This window comes from Dendrobates tinctorius, unplaced genomic scaffold (genome assembly GCF_039654945.1).
Source record: "Dendrobates tinctorius isolate UK_male_01 unplaced genomic scaffold, ASM3965494v1 ptg000008l, whole genome shotgun sequence".
Lineage (NCBI taxonomy): Eukaryota > Metazoa > Chordata > Amphibia > Anura > Dendrobatidae > Dendrobates > Dendrobates tinctorius.
This window is the reverse complement of record NW_027361676.1, coordinates 51,911,261-51,917,500: the sequence shown is the minus strand read 5'-3', so window position 1 is coordinate 51,917,500 and position 6,240 is coordinate 51,911,261.

Sequence of the window (6,240 nt, the reverse complement as noted above, 5' to 3'; positions counted from 1 at the left end):
CTTTGTCAAATGCAAGCTGTGTCATCAGAGAGTCAAAAGAGGGAGAAATGTCAGCAACCTCAATACCACAAATATGTGGAAACATGTGCGCACCAAGCACGAGTTGGAGTTGCATAGACACCCTCAAGACGTAGGCCAACGTACAGCACCACCTACCACCTCTTCAGTTCGTGTTGGGCCCTCTTCCTCCAGCTCACACACTGCTGGTTCGGCTTCCTCACAGGATCGCCAAGGAAGAACCTCTGCCACTGTTGTCCGGAGACCCTGTCAGATTCCACCCATAACAGCACGTTCCCATCCATCACAGCCATCGGTAGCACAGGCATGGGATAAAAGGCGCCCTTACTCGGCAAACCATCCCCGAGCACAGTCTCTGAATGCTGGCATTGCCAAACTTCTGGCAGTTGAAATGCTGTCATTCAGGCTGGTGGACACTGACACCTTCCGGGACTTAATGGCATTGGCAGTCCCCCAATACAACGTGCCCAGCCGCTTTTATTTCAGCAGGCGAGCCGTCCCTGCCCTGCAGAAACATGTTGAGGGCAAAATAAAACATGCGCTACTAAACGCCGTTAGTAGCAAGGTCCACCTGACCACCGATGCGTGGACCAGTAACCATGGACAGGGACGATACCTTTCCCTCACTGCCCACTGGGTCAATGTTGTGGAGCCGGGTACGGATCTGGAGAGTGGCGCTGTACGTGTTCTTCCAACGCCACGGATTGCAGGACTCCAGTCTGTACACATAGACTCCTCCTCCTACTCAAGTTCCTCAGAAACAGCAGAGCAGGAGCCTGTTACGACCGATATGAGCACAGCCGTGGCCAAACGTCAACAGGCTGTACTCAAATTAATTTCTTTGGGGAATCGAAGCCACACAGCGCAGGAGCTCTGGAATGCTATCAAGCTGGAGAGCGATGTGTGGTTTGGGCCAGCGAATCTCCAGCCGGGCTTGGTAGTGTGTGACAATGGCCGAAATCTGGTGGCAGCTCTTGGCCTAGGCAACCTCACACACATCCCATGTCTGGCACATGTTCTTAACTTGGTCGTGCAGAGCTTTCTGAGGGACTATCCGGATCTTGATGCACTGTTGCACAAGGTCCGCATAGAGTGCGCTCACTTGCGACGTTCCAGCACGGCAAGATCGCGCCTCGCTGCTCTGCAGCGACGATTTGGCCTTCCAGAACATCGCATCATATGTGACCTACCCACCCGGTGGAATTCAACGTTACATATGTTGGAGCAGTTGTGTGAGCAGCAGGCAGCAGTCATGGAGTACCAGCTGCATCAGGCGCAAACAAGTCGCACTGTGCGCCGTTCACACTTCAGCACCATTGAGTGGGCCTCTATGAAGGACATCTGCCTCGTTTTGCGTGCCTTCGATGAATCCACGCGGATGGCGAGTGCAGATGATGCACTAGTCAGCATGACTGTCCCCCTTATCTGCCTGCTTCAACAAACACTGCAAGCACTAAGGGATGAGGTTTCAGAAGAGGTGGAGGATGAGGAGTCCCAAATGCCATCTGCTTCTGGACAGTCTGCGCTACGTGTTTCCTCACAAAGGCCTAGGCAGGGGACACTTTGTGAGGAGGATGAGGAGGAGTCGATGGAGGAGGAAGACATCTCTCCAGAGGAGGGAGGTACACAAACCTCTACTCAGTATGTACAGCGAGGGTGGGGTGATGCAGAGCAGGTCGAGGTCACGCCTCAAACAGGGGACAGCGGTTCTTTGGCAGTTGGGAGTCTGCAGCACATGGTTGATTTCATGCTGCAGTGCCTGAGAAACGACCGCCGCATCGCCCACATTCTCGTCTCGGCTGATTATTGGGTGTACACCCTCCTAGATCCTCGCTACCGGGACAGCGTACAAAGGCTCATACCAACGTTGAACCGGGAGCGTAAAATGCGGGAGTACGAAGAGTCACTGGTGCAGTCCATAATGTTTTCCATTCCACCCGACAGCATTGTTGCAAGTGCTTTACAAAGCAGCTCTGTGCATCGAGGCAGTGGAGGAAACTCTGCACAAAGAGGGAGCAGAGGCAGTGCCGCAGCACAAGGCAAGACCACTATGGCCCAAATGTGGCAAAGTTTTGTGTGTCCACCACAATTGTCTACACCATCAGCGACGCCTCGAGTCAGCAGGAGGCAACGCTTCCGTCAGATGGTGTCAGACTACATGTCTTGCCCTGTCGCTGTACTCCCAGATGGCTCTTCCCCCTTCAAGTTTTGGGTCTCTAAGCTGGATACATGGCCAGAGCTTAGCCAGTATGCATTGGAGGTGCTGGCTTGCCCTGCTGCCAGTGTATTATCGGAACGTGTCTTTAGTGCCGCAGGTGGTGTACTAACAGACCGTCGCACGCGACTATCTTCCGATAATGTTGACCGGCTGACTTTTCTGAAAATGAACAAGGCCTGGATCTCCAAAGACTTTGCCATTCCTCTTACAGACTAAATTAGTGGTTGGCAACTGTATCCAGGTCTGCTGGTGTGTTCATTTTTCTACCACCTGAACTATAATCCCTGTGCTTCAACACAGCCAGTTGTCGCTCAGATGTGTCGTCTGCACAGAGAAACACACTAGCTCCTGTGTTACTGGGGTTCAGTAATGCCAGCTGATCCCCTGCTGTGTGGACGGCAGAGTCACCAGCTCCATCAACATTCAAACCACTACTGATTTTTAACCGTGCCCAACTTAGGTCTCTGGCTCCACTGTCTCTACTATTTCCCCTGACCTCCAACCCCGCCATCTACATCTCTGAAGTGGCGTCAGCACAATCTACACTTGTTCCTGTGTTCCTGTGGCTCAGTCCCATCAGTTTATCCCCTGATGTGTGTCCGGCAAGGTCTCCTGCTCTGTCCACATTCCCATAACCAGTAGTGGGAATGAGGACAGAGCTGGCGAACTTGCCGGACAAACATCAGGGGATCAACTGATGGGACTGAGCACCAGTAACACAGGAACAAGTGTAGATTGTGCTGACGCCACTTCAGAGATGTAGCTGGCGGGGTTGGAGGCCAGGGTAAATAGTAGAGACAGTGGAGCCAGAGGCCTAAGTGGAGCATGGTTAGAATCAGTAGTAGTCCACAACCTCCATAAAAACCGCTGCCCATTGGCCTCTGCATGCGGCATGCGTAATCCTGGGCACCAACAGCGTCAGTTGGTGTTCAGAAGTGTCGTCTCCACAGAGCCAAACACATTCGTTCAAGTGTTAGTGGGGTTCAGCACTGCCAGCTGTTCCCCTGCTGTGGAGATGGCAAGTCTCCTGCTGCATTCACCTGCCAAAATCCAGTAGGCCCCAGCCTGCTCCTCGCCTAATCCTGGGCTCCAACAGCGTCAGTTGGTGTTCAGAAGTGTCGTCTCCACAGAGCCAAACACATTCGTTCAAGTGTTAGTGGGGTTCAGCACTGCCAGCTGTTCCCCTGCTGTGGAGATGGCAAGTCTCCTGCTGCCTTCACCTGCCAAAATCCAGTAGGCCCCAGCCTGCTCCTCGCCTAATCCTGGGCTCCAACAGCGTCAGTTGGTGTTCAGAAGTGTCGTCTCCACAGAACCAAACACATTCGTTCAAGTGTTAGTGGGGTTCAGCACTGCCAGCTGTTCCCCTGCTGTGGAGATGGCAAGTCTCCTGCTGCCTTCACCTGCCAAAATCCAGTAGGCCCCAGCCTGCTCCTCGCCTAATCCTGGGCTCCAACAGCGTCAGTTGGTGTTCAGAAGTGTCGTCTCCACAGAGCCAAACACGTTCGTTCAAGTGTTAGTGGGGTTCAGCACTGCCAGCTGTTCCCCTGCTGTGGAGATGGCAAGTCTCCTGCTGCATTCACCTGCCAAAATCCAGTAGGCCCCAGCCTGCTCCTCGCCTAATCCTGGGCTCCAACAGCGTCAGTTGGTGTTCAGAAGTGTCGTCTCCACAGAAACAAACACATTCGTTCAAGTGTTAGTGGGGTTCAGCACTGCCAGCTGTTCCCCTGCTGTGGAGATGGCAAGTCTCCTGCTGCCTTCACCTGCCAAAATCCAGTAGGCCCCAGCCTGCTCCTCGCCTAATCCTGGGCTCCAACAGCGTCAGTTGGTGTTCAGAAGTGTCGTCTCCACAGAGCCAAACACGTTCGTTCAAGTGTTAGTGGGGTTCAGCACTGCCAGCTGTTCCCCTGCTGTGGAGATGGCAAGTCTCCTGCTGCATTCACCTGCCAAAATCCAGTAGGCCCCAGCCTGCTCCTCGCCTAATCCTGGGCTCCAACAGCGTCAGTTGGTGTTCAGAAGTGTCGTCTCCACAGAAACAAACACATTCGTTCAAGTGTTAGTGGGGTTCAGCACTGCCAGCTGTTCCCCTGCTGTGGAGATGGCAAGTCTCCTGCTGCCTTCACCTGCCAAAATCCAGTAGGCCCCAGCCTGCTCCTCGCCTAATCCTGGGCTCCAACAGCGTCAGTTGGTGTTCAGAAGTGTCGTCTCCACAGAACCAAACACGTTCGTTCAAGTGTTAGTGGGGTTCAGCACTGCCAGCTGTTCCCCTGCTGTGGAGATGGCAGTCTCTCCTGCTGTCTCCGCATTACAAAGACAGTAGGCCTCTGCCTACACCCTCCTATTTCCTGGGCTTCAACACAGCCAGTTGTAGTTCGGAAGTGCCGTCCACACGGAAAGAGATACTTGCTCCCGTGTCTCAGTGGGGTTCAGTAACGTCAGCTGATCCCCTGCTGTGTGGATGGCAGTCTCTCCTGCTGTCACCTCATTCAAAATTCAGTAGGCCTCTGCCTACACCCTCCTATTTCCTGGGCTTCAACACAGCCAGTTGTAGTTCGGAAGTGCCGTCCACACGGAAAGAGATACTTGCTCCCGTGTCTCAGTGGGGTTCAGTAACGTCAGCTGATCCCCTGCTGTGTGGATGGCAGTCTCTCCTGCTGTAAACTCATTCAAAATACAGTAGGCCTCTGCCTACACCCTCCTATTTCCTGGGCTTCAACACAGCCAGTTGTAGTTCGGAAGTGCCGTCCACACGGAAAGAGATACTTGCTCCCGTGTCTCAGTGGGGTTCAGTAACGTCAGCTGATCCCCTGCTGTGTGGATGGCAGTCTCTCCTGCTGTAAACTCATTCAAAATACAGTAGGCCTCTGCCTACACCCTCCTATTTCCTGGGCTTCAACACAGCCAGTTGTAGTTCGGAAGTGCCGTCCACACGGAAAGAGACACTTGCTCCCGTGTCTCAGTGGGGTTCAGTAACGTCAGCTGATCCCCTGCTGTGTGGATGGCAGTCTCTCCTGCTGTCACCTCATTCAAAATTCAGTAGGCCTCTGCCTACACCCTCCTATTTCCTGGGCTTCAACACAGCCAGTTGTAGTTCGGAAGTGCCGTCCACACGGAAAGAGATACTTGCTCCCGTGTCTCAGTGGGGTTCAGTAACGTCAGCTGATCCCCTGCTGTGTGGATGGCAGTCTCTCCTGCTGTCACCTCATTCAAAATTCAGTAGGCCTCTGCCTACACCCTCCTATTTCCTGGGCTTCAACACAGCCAGTTGTAGTTCGGAAGTGCCGTCCACACGGAAAGAGATACTTGCTCCCGTGTCTCAGTGGGGTTCAGTAACGTCAGCTGATCCCCTGCTGTGTGGATGGCAGTCTCTCCTGCTGTAAACTCATTCAAAATACAGTAGGCCTCTGCCTACACCCTCCTATTTCCTGGGCTTCAACACAGCCAGTTGTAGTTCGGAAGTGCCGTCCACACGGAAAGAGATACTTGCTCCCGTGTCTCAGTGGGGTTCAGTAACGTCAGCTGATCCCCTGCTGTGTGGATGGCAGTCTCTCCTGCTGTCACCTCATTCAAAATTCAGTAGGCCTCTGCCTACACCCTCCTATTTCCTGGGCTTCAACACAGCCAGTTGTAGTTCGGAAGTGCCGTCCACACGGAAAGAGATACTTGCTCCCGTGTCTCAGTGGGGTTCAGTAACGTCAGCTGATCCCCTGCTGTGTGGATGGCAGTCTCTCCTGCTGTAAACTCATTCAAAATACAGTAGGCCTCTGCCTACACCCTCCTATTTCCTGGGCTTCAACACAGCCAGTTGTAGTTCGGAAGTGCCGTCCACACGGAAAGAGATACTTGCTCCCGTGTCTCAGTGGGGTTCAGTAACGTCAGCTGATCCCCTGCTGTGTGGATGGCAGTCTCTCCTGCTGTAAACTCATTCAAAATACAGTAGGCCTCTGCCTACACCCTCCTATTTCCTGGGCTTCAACACAGCCAGTTGTAGTTCGGAAGTGCCGTCC